This window comes from Chrysemys picta, chromosome 10, assembly GCF_011386835.1.
Source record: "Chrysemys picta bellii isolate R12L10 chromosome 10, ASM1138683v2, whole genome shotgun sequence".
Taxonomy (NCBI): Eukaryota; Metazoa; Chordata; order Testudines; family Emydidae; genus Chrysemys; species Chrysemys picta.
The window spans coordinates 27063420-27078762 of NC_088800.1; the positions used below are offsets into that span (position 1 = coordinate 27063420).

The 15343-nt window shown below is 43.0% G+C and overlaps 1 protein-coding gene across 4 annotated transcripts in view; it reads left to right on the top strand.

The window, feature by feature from the left end:
• The window catches only part of LIPC (lipase C, hepatic type), a 79828-nt gene that overhangs the window by 13825 nt on the left and 50660 nt on the right, over positions 1-15343 (top strand). Inside the window, exon 2 of one of the 4 annotated variants that reach the window (XM_065558276.1) lies at positions 1924-2057. The exons of the other annotated variants lie outside the window; for them this stretch is intronic. The gene's annotated coding sequence lies outside the window, so the exon portion shown is untranslated. The remainder of the gene's footprint in view (positions 1-1923; positions 2058-15343) is intronic. 4 annotated transcript variants of the gene reach the window in all.

The window sequence follows — 15343 nt, forward strand, 5'->3', positions numbered from 1 at the left end:
GATAAGCACATTTCTTCTCATTCCCAAAACCAAGACTCATGTCTGATATTATGTAACATGACAGTCACTCACCCACCCACAAGTCTCTCATTAAATCAACATGTATATTGATGCTGTGCCTATGACATTTTCCTTTCATGTAATGGACCTAAACCACCTGAATCCAAAAAAAATAAAATACAACTCATGCATTCAATATACTTGATCTTCAACAGCCAGTGATTTATAGGACAGTCCTGTGACACTTCAGATATTCCAAACATGGAAGTGAATAAACTCTCTCAGGATGGCAGCCACACAAATGACTTGAGTCAAGTTGTTAAAAAAGAAAAAAAATGCTGTGGTTATTATCATTATAGTTCAAACTTGATGAGGGAATCTAGGATGTTGTTCTACCAGTACTAAGCCATGTATTTATTTTACGCAGGTCTAATCACTATTATATCACATACAGAAAACACAAACAGGTTCCCTGTTTATGGAGGAATATGTAGCTAAAGTATAAAAATTCTTGTTTCCACTTGTTAAAAAAAAGTTATTTAAGCATAAGACTATGAAATACAAATGTGCAATAATTTAAATCTGAATTGCTTGAAATTTGGAGAGACATCCACCTGGAAACTTTGTAACTTGGTGTGAACCAGAGAACATATTTGTGTGAACTCCGCAGCTCTTACTTTTTCCTTTTCCTCCCTCATTCAGTTTCTATTGCAGGTGACAATACGTAAGCAACCTTGTGCCTTAAAATCTGTACATTTATACATGTTAAATCAAAGACTGAGTCAAATTTTGCTGTCAGTTACAATTCAAATCCTGCTCCCACACTCAACTCCCTTCCATGACTGAAGAGGCTTGTGAAGCAATGGAACTGGCATCACTGAGCTGTTCAAAAGTGGGCACAAGATTTAGGAACACTTCACAGAGAGCATTCACCTCCCGTGAACTGCAAAGTTGCATCCCATGGGATCTCCTTGTTCCCAAGTACACAAAGGTTTTGGGTTGGAGCAAGAAGATCCACAATTAGTGCACCAGTATTGGCATCTACTGCAGTACAGCTCTGCTACAGTTCTCTGACCTGTGGTGGCTTATTTTATGGTGCATTTAACATGTGAAGTTGTTTTGGATCAGGTAACAACTAAACATTTCAACTATCATGCCTACTAACCGGTGTGCACCCCGTTCCTCCTACATTCCAACAAGCAGCACTACAAGGTAGGGGAGGGATTATGGTCAGACAGGTAACCCATCCGTATTACAAAAAATTCCCTTGGCCGTCAGTCATTAGAAGTTAATAGTGGAGACCAAGGACCTGACCATCTCCAAGGTAGCGCTATCCAAGCCTTGGTGACTCTTGATACTTCAATCATGTCAACCCAGACATATCTATGTGACTCCCACCCAGTCCATTCAATGCTTGTTCTCATGCTCCCAGCAAGAGTGTCTTTGGAAAGAAGCTAGCTTCTTGCAACCAAGTAGGTAGCCATACAAAAGCAAATGGGTAAACTGAGTCACAATTTTCATAAAAATACTGTAATTTCCCACCATCTCCATATCTGGCCTGTAGATCTCAGAAAAGGGATGGGATATTTGAGTAATATGTTATTATGCAGACAAAAAGCTCATAGCAATGGGCTGTGGTGATGAGCTCTAAAAACACACCAAAACAAGTGCCTAAATAATAGAAGCGACAAGCTTGTACGAATAGGCTGTTGCATTGCAGTGTAGCCAAGTGAAATACGTATGCGACGTTCTTAAATAGAACTTCTAATAAAATGCTTCTCCTTTATTACATGAAAGGCTGGCTGTCAGTGTCACTTGCAATACAATGGCCAAATTAAAATAAAATTAAAATTTCTTTTCTAGGCAGCCAGCTTTATACTAAAGCAATAACAGAAGCGTTCCTTCTTTGTTTTCTGTATGTAGGTTGCCAGGAAGAAGGGCATGGTTGGTTGGGTTTTGAAGGGCTTTTAAAAATAATTTCAGTGAAGCTTCTAATTTGATACTGGAAATCAACTATGTTCAAGAAGGCAGCCAACATTCAATCAACAAAAGAAAAGGTAGGTCTCTTCTTGCTGCTTTACTGTGAGTTTTGGATACAAAAACTCCAATGAGGCCAGTGTTGTTGTTGGTTAACAAAAGTGGAATAAGGAAATCCAAATTTGTGAAACTTGGGAACATTGGCTCAAGAGTATGAAAATATTCTTAAGGGGACAATTCACCCCCCCATCCATCACTGATTCATAGATTCATAGATTATAGGACTGGAAGGGACCTCGAGAGGTCATCGAGTCCAGTCCCCTGCCCGCATGGCAGGACCAAATACTGTCTAGACCATCCCTGATAGACATTTATCTAACCTACTCTTAAATATCTCCAGAGATGGAGATTCCACAACCTCCCTAGGCAATTTGTTCCAGTGTTTAACCACCCTGACAGTTAGGAACTTTTTCCTAATGTCCAACCTAGACCTCCCTTGCTGCAGTTTAAACCCATTGTTTCTGGTTCTATCCTTAGAGGCTAAGGTGAACAAGTTCTCTCCCTCCTCCTTATGACACCCTTTTAGATACCTGTAAACTGCTATCATGTCCCCTCCCAGTCTTCTCTTTTCCAAACTAAACAAACCCAATTCTTTCAGCCTTCCTTCATAGGTCATGTTCTCAAGACCTGATGAATGCTCACAGTTACTTGAGTTTAGCAACGAACAAAGGTTTCCAAATTCTCCTTTCATGATGCAGAGCCATATTATGCCACTCAACCTAGGTCCCAGATATTTATTTTCCTCATTTTACCCTAATCTGAAAACAAAATTCATTAAAGGACATTTTATGAGAACGTATTTGCTTGGAGCAGGGGTCCTAACTTGGCAAAGATCAATTCCTTGGAGGCTGGATTCTACAAGTAACAACCCACATGTTCTAAAACAACTCCTCACTTTTCTTTTCTTTCCCCTTAATTAGCCACAGCTGCATTACTAGCTAGCTCTTTAAATAGCTGCCTAACAGCAAGCCTTGGAAATAAGACCAAAAAAGGCTCTAAAGCTACGTGTATTCTGATTTGCAAACCATGATCTGAGAAGTCAGGAACAGCACAGCTGGTTTTGAGGCTACATTCACCAGAAAAAAAGTATTGCTTCACAAGTGGTCAGGGTTTGTTTGTTTTTTAAACCTAGAATTCCCTATTGTTGTCATGTGGCAATTTTCTTCTAAATAAGCCATTCTTAGGCCTTGGCTACACTTACCCGCTAGTTCGGCGGCAGGCAATCGAACTTCTGGGTTCGACTTATCGCGTCTAGTCTGGACGCGATAAGTCGAACCCGGAAGTGCTCGCCGTCGACTGCGGTACTCCAGCTCGGCGAGAGGAGTACCGCGGAGTCGACGGGGGAGCCTGCCTGCCGAGTGTGGACCAAGGTAAGTTCGAACTAATTCGAACTAAGGTACTTCGAACTTCAACTACGTTATTCACGTAGCTGAAGTTGCGTACCTTAGTTCGAATTAGGGGGGTAGTGTAGACCAAGCCTTAATGTTAAACAACTTGATAAAAAGGAAATAATCAAGGCAAACCCTCTCACCACCACCACCCACAACAACCCTATTTTACCTGAAGCTTTCAGCGTTATGAATTTAGCACAACGCTTATTTCCATCTCAATTTGCAGGGTGTTAGAAGAGGAAATCTCAGAGCACTCAGATGGGAATAAAGCAGGCCTGCACAACCCATAAAGCGGCGAGGGCCATATTACTCCAAAGAAAACAACTGAGGGCCGAAACCCCCCAAGCTCCGCCAACACCCCCCAGCGCCACCCAGCCCCCACGAAACACAACCCCAACCCCCCCCCCAGCACCGCCCGTCCCACAGAAACAACTCCCCCAGCACCACCGACCCCTCCTCCCCCACACGCCATCTGCCCCGCGGAAACAAACCCTCCTTCCCCCGCACCGCCCCACCGAAACAGCAGTATTGAACCTCAGTAATATGTTATAGCGGCCCCTAAGGTAGTATAATTAAGGTAAAAGAAAAATGTCTTTTTGCTAGAAGTAGAATAAGATCATCCCCCCACTTTGTAATCGATTGCCCTGTTGAATGAATGAGGTGTGAATGAGGAAGGTGTGGAAGGCAGGCACCTCCAGACAGCTGCAATGCTTGGAGAGGGCAGGGCCAGCTCTAGGATTTTTGCCGCCCCAAGCCAAAAATTTTTGGCCGCCTCCCCTTTCTTTTTCGTGGCCCTCTGCCCCCGGCCCCACCCCAACTCCACCCCTTCCGAACCCTTTCCCCAAATCCCCAGCACCGCCTCCTCCCCTAGCGTGCCACATTTCTCCCTCCCGATTGCTTCCTGAGGGCCCCCCGTGACCTCCCGCCCTAGCTCTCCTCCACTCCACCTGCTTCCCTTCTCCCCCCTCCCTCTCAGGTGAGGAAGGGCGGAGAAGTGGAGCAGCAGCGCGTTTAGGGGAGCAGGCGGAGCAGAGGTGAGCTAGGGTGGAGGGGCGCAGGAAGTAATGGGGGGGGTTAGAGGAACCGCTCCCCACTCCAGCTCACCTCCGCCGCCTCCCCCGAGCGCCCCGCCGCTCGGCTTCTCCTCCCTCCCAGCCTTGCTGCGCGAAACAGCTGTTTCACGCGTGGCAAGCCTGGTAGGGAGGGAGAAGAAGCGGAGCAGTGACGGCGCGCTCAGGGGAGCAGGCGGAGGCGAGCTGGGGCAGCAAGGGCACTTTTTTCCTATGCCCCGGAGTCGGCACCTATGATGGCCGGCGCCAGAATGCCGCTCCTAGAAATGTGCCGTCCCAAGCACCTGCTTGTTTTGCTGGTGCCTGGAGCCGGCCCTGGGAGAGGGGATGGGAGCAAGACCAGATCAGTAGAACAGGTCAGCCACCGACTCACCACTTGCCTCCTCAGCCCCCTTGCCCTGGCTCGCCTACTCACCCCCCACCACTGCCTGCTCGCTTGCCTCCTCAGCCCCCCCCTCCAGCTCGCCAGCTCACCTGCCCCCCCCCCCCCGCCGCCACTGCCCGCCCACTTGCCTCCTCAGCCTCCACCCTCCCGGCTCACCTACTCATTCCCTGCCACTGCCCGCTCGCTCACCTACTCAGCCCCCCTCCCTCACCCGCCGCTTGTCTACTCACCCCCATTCCCCTGAGGGCCGCACAGTGAGCCCATCTACTCAACCCCCGCGGGCCGCACAATGAGCCCACGCGGGCCGCATGTTGTGCAGGCCTGGGTTAAAGCCTGCTTGTCTTTGTTCTGCATGTTGTCTACTCTGAGGACAATGGGAATACTCACAGGAATATAGCCAGTAGGATTTGACAATATGCCACTGAGGGGAGGGAGTGGGAAGAGAGATGGGAGGGAACACACCACACACAGGCTGCCTAACTTAGAAAGTCTAATCCTTTTTTCATTAAACTTTAGTGGCAGTAGGGGTTTTTTATTATTATTTTTATCCCTCTAAGTTTGGAAGATTAAATATAAGCGGTTCCAGTTTTGGTCCATTTGACCTTGACCCACAATGACAGTAGTTCTATTGACATGATCTGGAACGTACCGATAGCTGCAGCTATCAGAGGCTAAATTTTAGCATGGCACTGAAGCCGTCAGCATGGACATTTCTCTGAAGTACGATGGCCACCCTTGTTTTGTTGCTGAAGCTTTAAAACAAGGCTCTTTAAAGATTTATTAAATGAAATAAAATGGCATATCCAACAAGCGTTGCTATATGCCAAATAAAGTGTTGTGCTGCAGTAAGATTCCTTTAAAAATATTTTATTTAAAAGCACATTAGTAACTACAAAGATAAACCTTATTCTCCAACTGATGTGATTCACAACTAGCAGCGCTTGGAAATTGGAACAGTAAAAACCCAAGATAACCGTTACATTCACACATATATTTCCAAAAAGAAGCTTTGTAAGGAGATGTGACTAAAATAAATGGGTAAATGTCAGGCTTCACAGGACTTGTATTTGACTATGCTATGTCAAATCTATAGTATTATCAATCCTCTATGAAATACTTACAGTATATAAACACAGTGTACACTGTGGTGACTGCAATACTTCAGGCAAGCAGCTCCCTATTGTGATTTTGGAATTTTTTGTTAGAGTTGTTAACATTTTATGAAACCTTGCTAAGAAATTTCTCTCAGAAGTGCCTTATTTCCAAAAAACAATATTCTAGCACTATTTTACTCATCCCTATTCTCTTATCTTTATGAGGTGGGGCAGGGTCCACACAGAATAACCCATTGACTAGAAAATGTTTACACAGAATAACTTTGTGCAGCTTTGGAATGAGATTTCCCCACAACTTTGTTATGGCCCCCACAAGCATTTGTCACTCACCCCTGCCTCGCTGACCAATCATAAGCTCCATGGAGTAACTAACAGACACGTTTCAGAGTAGTAGCCCTGTTAGTCTGTATCAGTAAAAACAACAAGGAGTCCTTGTGGCACCTTAGAGACTAATACATTTATTTGCTCTAAGGTGCCACAAGGACTCCTCCTTGTTTTTACTAACAGACATGTACACTCTGCAATGTGATCCCCAGGTACCGCATACTCCAGTACTTTTTCTTTCAAAAGATGCTGTATTTGGCATTCCTGCTAAGATAGACTTGTATGCAGTATATATCTTCCCTCACAAGTGTGTCAAACCATTTGATTTCAGCTGGCAGAAAATGCAGAGGCAACTGCTTTCCACTTCCTACATTTTTTCACGCCTATCCTTTTTATTGTGATACAAAAGAGTCCATGTGGCACTGTAGGAAGAATGAGATCATATGCAGCCTCAAATAACTCTAAATATTCATTGTTGAGGTAGTTTTAAAAGCATGCCCATTTTGAACAGCCATCTCTCTAAAAATCCATCCTCAATTTATTTACAATGATGACATCACTTTATAAACCTCCTTAGCAATTGGAACTCCCACACACTTAACTATACCAAGCCTCATAAATGTAACCCTTCTGCCAGGTGGAGCTGGCAGGGACTAGGGCCAATTTCAATATCTAGGGGTTCCTTTTAACAATACAAAACAGAACTGGCTTGAGCCCCTAGCCCCACTCAGAGGGGCCCTGGGATGGTGGTAAATTTCTAAGAGAATACGTCCCAAACTTGCAAGCACTGAGTCTGTGTATAACAAAAGAACTTTTAATAAAAGGGAAAGGGAACCAAGCTTTAATCTGGGGAAACACCACAACCACATTCAAAAGCATAGAACCATAAGCAAACCCAACCTCACTGTGTGTTGAGCAGCATCCTTTGTCCCATTTCCCACCTTGTGGTGGGAAAGTCCAACAAATCAATGTCCCTTTAAAATATCACTCCCTTCTCCCTCCACTGCACTCCACTCACAGTTGGCTGTCCTTGGTTAGTGAAGACTCAGAGTTCAGAGGTGCATTTATATGGGGGGAGGGGCAGGAGCATCAGCATCGAACAATGCCTCTGCTGTCTCCTGACTACGGGCCCACTGTTCTCAGCCGCTGCTGCTTCCACAACATCATGTTCTGAGGTTCCACCACTTAACCCAGCTCTTGGTGATTTCAGCAGGTAGCAGGGAACCTCAGAGCTAGTGCAGTCTCTGTGCACTGTCTCCACACAAGGCCCAAGTCTTCACTCCTAGACTAGCTCAGCAGTGATGTCAGCTCTAGGAATCACCAACCAGTAACAAAAACTCTGAACTGAGTCTAATCAGCTCCATCATTACACACTGGAGAGGGGCAGGTCAAACAGTGTCTAGGACTCTTTGGGCAACATCCCCACCCATGCTCCTATATACTTGGCATCCATACCCCCTGCTTAGCAAGTGAGGTTGAGTTTAGGGTAACTCCCTCAGTCAGGGCATGCTAAGCACAGTTCTGCTGCCCTTCACTCATACAATAAGGGAAACATTTCATTAGCCCTGCATTCAAATACTAGAGTGATTTGTAACTCAAAACCAGCCAAATTGATCAATTTGGCAAAGCAACTCCATCTGCTGCACCCGTAGGCAGAATAGGCACATGTATGCAAACATGGTCTGCTCCTGAAGTGTTTTCCCCTGCCTTATCGCTAGCTGCCAGGGGAGAACTCATTCAGACCCTGCTTACAGCAGCAATATTTTTAGAAGCCTTCTTTGCCTGATAATTTCACAGCCTCTAGTCTACCATTCTCCTAATGAATGCAAATAAAAAAACACGATAATTAAACAGAGAAATATTTCATCCTGTCAAATATTTGGCTGTCTGGAGCATGAGGAGAGGCTGGGATGGAGAAACTGATTTGTCTCCATAGCAATAAGAGGAAATATACCTGTAAAACTGTCTGCATTGATCTGTTGCAAGACAATTATTAGAAACCAGTCCAAATATCTAAGCAAATTTCAAGCATCCTTCACAGGCAGTGGTGACTAAAGGGCCATAGATTGTTTAGTTACTGTCACACCATCGGGTTAGCTTCTAATTCTGCCTTTGTCATGGTCAGACTTCATTTTCTTGCTGAGGCTCACAAATGGTGCTTGTCCTCACCTAGCCATATCTATAATCCAGGACAAATTGTCTTACTTCAAAGTAGTTTTTAAACTAATGAATTGCAGGACTTAATAAGGAAGTGGGGGGAAATAAATCAAGCAGGTGCAAAATACCCTTTCTTTAGTCAACCACTATAGAGGGTGCTGCTAGGAAGGCTCTCTTTAAATGATAGAGAAATTCTATTCTCATATACACTATATGTAACCCACAGCTTTGCTCTATCTCTTGCACTACTCCATACATCATATGCCCCCAAGGAAACCCTTCTGTTCCTTGAAAGGAAGAACATTTCTTTCTACCAAAAGCCCACCCTGTACTCAAGCAGACAGATGTGAGCCATTGTGTCTTATCAACACAGTGGTATGGGACAAGTGTGGGCAGTCAGCAATACCTTCTTTAAGTATCCATACCCAATGCCATGTGCCTAATTATAACAATATTAGCTGAAGTGGATAGGGTGACCAGACAGCAAGTGTGAAAAATCAGGACAGGGGGTTGGGGGGTAATAGAAGCCTATATAAGAAAAAGAACCAAAAATCGGGACTGTCCCTATAAAATCGGGACATCAGGTCACCCTACAAGTGGATGATGCTCAGGGAGCATGCCTTAAGAATGTCAGGTAATGAAGCTGGACCAGAATTTTATTTGTTCATTCTCATTTACTCCCATTTTTCCTCAAGCATTAGCTCTGTTCCTAGATTAGCTCTGGAACAGAATACTTCCCAAGGGCAGGGCTTCTCCCCAGCTTCTAAGAATACACTGCCCCATCCTTTGAATACCTTTATTGGCCACACATGAGCAAAACCACAACTGGTTCTTCAGCTCACTTGTCTGCCAGTTCTTATAAAAGTCAGTGCTGCTTTCCACCTGCTCTGTTACTCTTCTGGAACAACAAGTCCAGGGCAACCTTCCTGGGTACCTGGCCCCCTGTTCTAAGGCCCCACCACAGGAGTTAGCTCCACTCCCCAGGCACAGCCTGCCCCAATCACTCCTAAGTTTGCCCTGTGACAGACCTCTATTGACCCAGGGGTAGCCCTGCCCCTTTTAATTGGCTCAAGTGGGCCCACCTGCTCTGAGACAGGGGTGCTGGGCCGGTCAACTCAAAGGGACCACCTATTCTGTGACAAATACTATGAATAAGTTTTGGTCCATCCACAAACATTTACAGGGACATACCGTATTTTAGATAATTCACTTAGGTTACCTGCATTTCCCCCACACACACACCCCATCCCCAAGTATCAGGAAGTTTGAGTTACCCAACTATATTGTGGACATTAGAAATATACAACAGATGCAGCAAAAGGATTTATCAGTTCCACAGAGCAGCTCTCTGGGTTATTTTCTACCTCCCATCTCCATGTGAGTAGGTTGATGAAGGGAATGGCATGATTCCTTCCATAATGGGTTAAAGCCTAATTGGAAAATGTTATTTTAAGTGGCAGGTGAACCTGACATTTTTGGTTAGATAACAAGCATCCAGGTTCACACTTGGCCCCTGACACACTTGATTAAGGTTACAGGATTCTTGCATGGCAATAATATCAGATACTAATTAGGAATGGGTAAAGCAGTTTGGCTAAATCAGCAATCAAAACCTTTGCCCAAAAATGAAATCAAACCTTATCCTAAGCTCAAGAAGTGTTGTTAAATTTTGTTGATTTTTCTTTTTCACTTCTTCAGGCTGAGACCACAAACCTGCCAAAATACCATGAGAAAGGCAGTCCTCGTGGCATTGCTGGAATTGTGCAAAAAAGCATATTCTTCTGAAATTGCCAGTGCAGTTTTTCAGACAGTCAGCTAAAACAAGCAGCTAAATTTTTGCATGTTTATTCAAACTTTGGTTGGAGTGTTGTTCTAGCCAAGTCAGTCCCAGGCTATTACAGACACAAGGCGGGTGAGGTAATATCTTTTATTGGACCAATTTTGTGAGCTTTGCCCCACACTAATATTAATACTAGATCATTCTGACATAAATTGTACTAGTTGCAAATTTGTCATTTCTACAAAACTGTCTTTTACTTTTCATGCAAAAACATTTCTAGTGAAGGATGCAGTTAAAAAAATGTATGTCCTGCTCCTATTGCCCCCGTGCCAAAGTCCTTGATATGCTCTGCCAGAGCCCTGATTCTGCACCAGTGTTTGTTTTGTTCATGAGAAAAATTGTCCTGCACTAAGTAGATGTTTTTACTGCAAACCTTCTAAGAAAAGAGGTAATAAAACTGAAGGATTGGAGGGAAAATTATGTTTAGGATGAAATGAACACTTGTTTAAAGGAATAATTCTCACTACATTTCTGCAAAATGTCTCCTTTAGAGTGGCTACCACACCAAGTACTAACTCAGGACTACAGAGTGCTTCAGAAAAAGCTTATCAGTTGACAGATTAGAATAACTGCTACATACCTTTGAGGTTAGAATGCTTAGAATACAAATACTGTAATTATATAGTACTGTAATTATAGTTAATAGTTACCAGAAAGGTTAGAAAGAAACTTGTGCAAAATAAAGGAATCTCTCTCCATTTAATTGAAGGTTTTGCTATTAGATTTGTCAGTCCTAGATGGAGGAGAATGTATTTCTCTTTTTTAAAAACAGCATGATCTTTATGTGAATCCAGAGAGAAAATTATGGAAGTTATTAAACTCCCTGGTAGAAGTGTAATAGATGGAACTGGGTAGATTTTTTTGCTTGCAGTGTGAGTTGTTTAGTCTAGGCAGCCTCCATAAATCTGAACAAAATCCATGATGTTGTTACACAACAAAATGAAAGAGAAAGAGGACACATACATCACATAATCTCCATGGGGATTGGGTCAGTTCTTGGAAATGAAAGTGAATCTATCTCCAGGTGTTATTTACAGGTTATACTCAGGAGCCTTAGAAGCAAGAGAATTTCAGACGACTCTTGCCACCTGACATGCCTGGACCTGGAGTGCCTGTATCTAATACACCTTTTAAAATGAAACTTGCAAGGCACTCTAAAAGCTATTCTAATTACTAAATATCTATGTTCATAGAATAAACAATGGTGGAAGCAGCCATTATGGCACCTTCCTAACTTTGAGAGATAATAAAAGCAGCCCTGCACCTGCATTCACAGAAAAACAAAAGATACCTTCAAAGGTTGCAGCGAAGTATTTGTATATTTCCTGCAAAATTCATGCTGGCTCTAATAAAAGAAGGAATAGAGCTCACCATACAATAACCTTCAAAGTCTACTGCCTCTTAAACTTCCTTGCTGTATTTGCATTTCCCGCATTTCATACCCCATCAGCATTTTTATTAGATTGAACTTCTTGCTAGGAAGTAGCAGCTCTCATGAAGAAATGTCAGCACGAATCAGCAATAGATGCTACCTATCTCTCTATCTAGGTAATTACATGCCCCTTTCACTTTAGAATCTACCTGCCACACAAAGATTAATGAATTTTTCCATACACATACATGGAAGTTAAGGAAGTACTGCTCTTCCCAGTTTACAGAGAGGGAACTGAGGTATCGAGAACTCCTGGGTCTCAACCCAGTGCTTCACATGCTCATTCTCAAGTCCATCCTTTCTCCCGGGTGTGTTTCTAAAATCTGGTCTCTAATACAAAAGAGGGAGACCTAGAGTCTTGTAGTCAAATTATGGGAGTTCTCCTTTAATTTAGCCAGCTGGGATTCATTCCAGTAATTCCTTTTATACCACTCTGCAGTGTTTTTCTGGTAATGGCTGATCAGCTCAGGCTAACAGCAAATATATAAACATTTTAGATTTATTTTTAACATGCGAGATAGTGAAAAAACACAGAGAAAAGGTAGGTATTCATCAGTTGTTACTTTCTTCTTGGGTGCTTTAAGTGGATCTATCTCTATGGTATATGATTAACTAAGTACCAGTAAGAGTGGTGCATAATATTGTTACAAATATGTTCCCACAAGGCTTTTACCATTTGTTTACTTTATATTTTGTTTTTACTATTTAGGGAAACATTTTCTTAAGCTAAGATCATTCTAGAAACAAAATCTTGAAACACTGACAAGTAACTTAACATTTGTTTCCTGGCCCAATCATATGATCTAGATCATTGTTCCAAACACAAATTATTATTCATAGTGCAGTAGCATCTAAGGGCCCCCGTTAGGGCACACACACAAATAAATATACCCCCTTCACATGACTGGAGTTGGTATACACTATCTCCCATGGTCACCAATTCCCTGCCCCCAGCCCTAGTGCATGCTTTTCCATTTAACTGAATTAAAGCTCATCCTGTTTAAATTACTGTAATTTCCAGATTATTTTGTAATTTTGACTTTCACCTAGTGTAATTCCTAGTCTCGGCACACAGCCAGACACCTGGGCTATTTGCAATGTGATATTCCCCCTCTTTCCCAGGCATCTAGAGCAACAAGAGAGACATTCCCACAGTCACAGTTTCACCTCCCCTCCATGGTGAAACACCTTCTCCGTGGTGAAAAATTAGTGTAGATCCCATTCATTCTGTCCCCAGCATCCTGCCTCTCCCGGTCCCAGTAGAATAGTCAGGGCATTCTGTGACTATGGAGACAGGATTTGCAAAATCCTTGTGAGTTAACAGCTTCTACAGATTTCATCTGTTTACTTTTCTTTACATTCCACAATTATAGTAGTAAGGGTTAGGAAGAAAATACCTCTGTGGGCAAGTTATTCCATAAATGTTCACTGCAGACTGACTTGCACCTTCCTCTGGAGCACCTGATGCTGATCATTGTCAGAGACAAAATACTGGACCTAGACGGACCATTGGCTTGATCCAGTGTGGCAGTTCTTATGCTCCTAATTTAATAGTCACTTTGTCCACTGTAATTTTTACACAGAAAACTACCTGGCTGACCTTGCATGATTTGTTCTATTGAGCTGTTTTTCTCTTCTGAGTCTTTACATGAGGATTTCTTTATTACACATTAGAGAACTAGTTGGTGATACCTGAATCTCCATTTTTACCTTTTAAAAAGGACCAGTAGAGGATTTGCCTTTCTCCGATCCCTTGGTTCCTTGAATCCCTGTTTGTCATGAATTTTCAGAAGATAATCTGCAATTTCTGCATCTAGTCCCTTGGCTAGCTGAAATCGAGCCCTGCTGACTTATCTTCCTCCCTTCACTTGCATACTTAATCTATCAAAATCAATTTGTTATACTTAAATTATATACATAGATGACATTTGGTCCCTGCTAAAGACTAGTGCACCAATACCAGTCAGAATACTTTTTATTGCTATAAGACTCAGCTCTTAATGCACTTAAAACAGGTGCACAACACATGAACACATACACAGTTAACAAAATTTCATTTCACAGAAAGTTCTTACTGAACATTTTTCTAAGAAAACTATTAGCTACAAAGTGTGCCCACCCAGCCACTGGATATAGAGGTTTGTACTTGGGGAGAGGGGAAGCTAGTTAGAAAACTCAATAAATCAATAGAAGCATAACGCAAAAGATATCAGGTTTCAATTCTCTTCTGAACCTTGAGCAGAATTCCCAGGTTCATTTGGTACAAAATGATTTTGTAACCAAGATTTCCCTGTAGAATCCTCCCAACTGAGTGCCCAATAGCTTCAGTCTAGTAACAACTCATTTGGGGATTAAATTGTTCCAAGTGCATATATGTTTTGTAACCTTTCTGCAAATGGTAAGGATAAATTGTTCAGCCATCTGGTCCTACGCTACAGAAATTATTGCTAAAGAACTTTTTGATTTCTCTCTTATAATCTATATATATAAACTACCTATTAACTAGTTCTTGAACTATATTCTCTGCGAATGCTGCATTTCTTAACTGAAGCTTTAGACACTTGGTTAGCTCTTAAGAACACAAAGCAACCCACTACAATTCTTTATTACCATTTAAATATCATCCACTGTTCAACTCCTCTCTCCTCACACTATGGGGACCACTCCGCCAGGTGTGTATAATGTGTGCTTTGGAGGAATAGGCGCAGCAGTATGGAGAACTGTCCATGTTGAACTAAGGAATATTCAGACCTAGACCATCACTTCTCCACTATAAGCTATTAATTCTCAAGCTGTCTGGGAGCTCAGAAGGAATTCATTTGGTACCTATTCCTCTTCTCTCAGCAATATCAGGAGAGGCAGAAGAGTGGATAATTTTTGCAAATATTTTTGCTATCATTATTCTCTGTCAAGCCTGGCCATGGTAGAGAGACTCCACTCGTTTCTTTAGCTGATGATCTAGTGACAGTGGACAGAGGCCAAGTGCCCTTGATGATATTATTAAATTTATTAGCCTTTGATATGGCTGAGCACAAAGTATTGCTGACATGCCAGCAGGATCAAATTGGCCAATGGGATTGTTCTTTAGATTCTCTGTTCTTTGCTGCAGGCCTCAGAGAAGAACCTGGGAAGTAGTAGACAGTGGATAGCACCAAGTAGCTGCTCACTCGTGGTGGTGACACAGGGCTCCAATCAGCCATGGTCACTCCGGCATATATACAAGGCTGCTGGGGAGACTGTGAGGCACTGTGTGTTGCTGGTAACACTCAGTTCTAAGTCTCTTTTTCATCAGGCTGCACTTTGATCAGAATTGCCATTGCTTGTCCAAGACACAGACACTAACTCAGCCGCAGCTCAGTCTGGGTTGGGCAGAGGTGATGCTGGCAATGCAGTCTGCCTGCTTAGCCTAGGGGGTCAGACATCTGCGCATTTCATCTGTGCTGGGTCCATCTTTAAATTTGTTTTCCATTTGTTTTCAGGGGCAACTGACAGTGTTGGTGCTAATCTAGTAAATCCTATATACTCTAGGAGTGGCTCTCTTAGGGGCCAACTCTCACACTATGCTTTATCATGATGGCCATCAGCAGCAGAG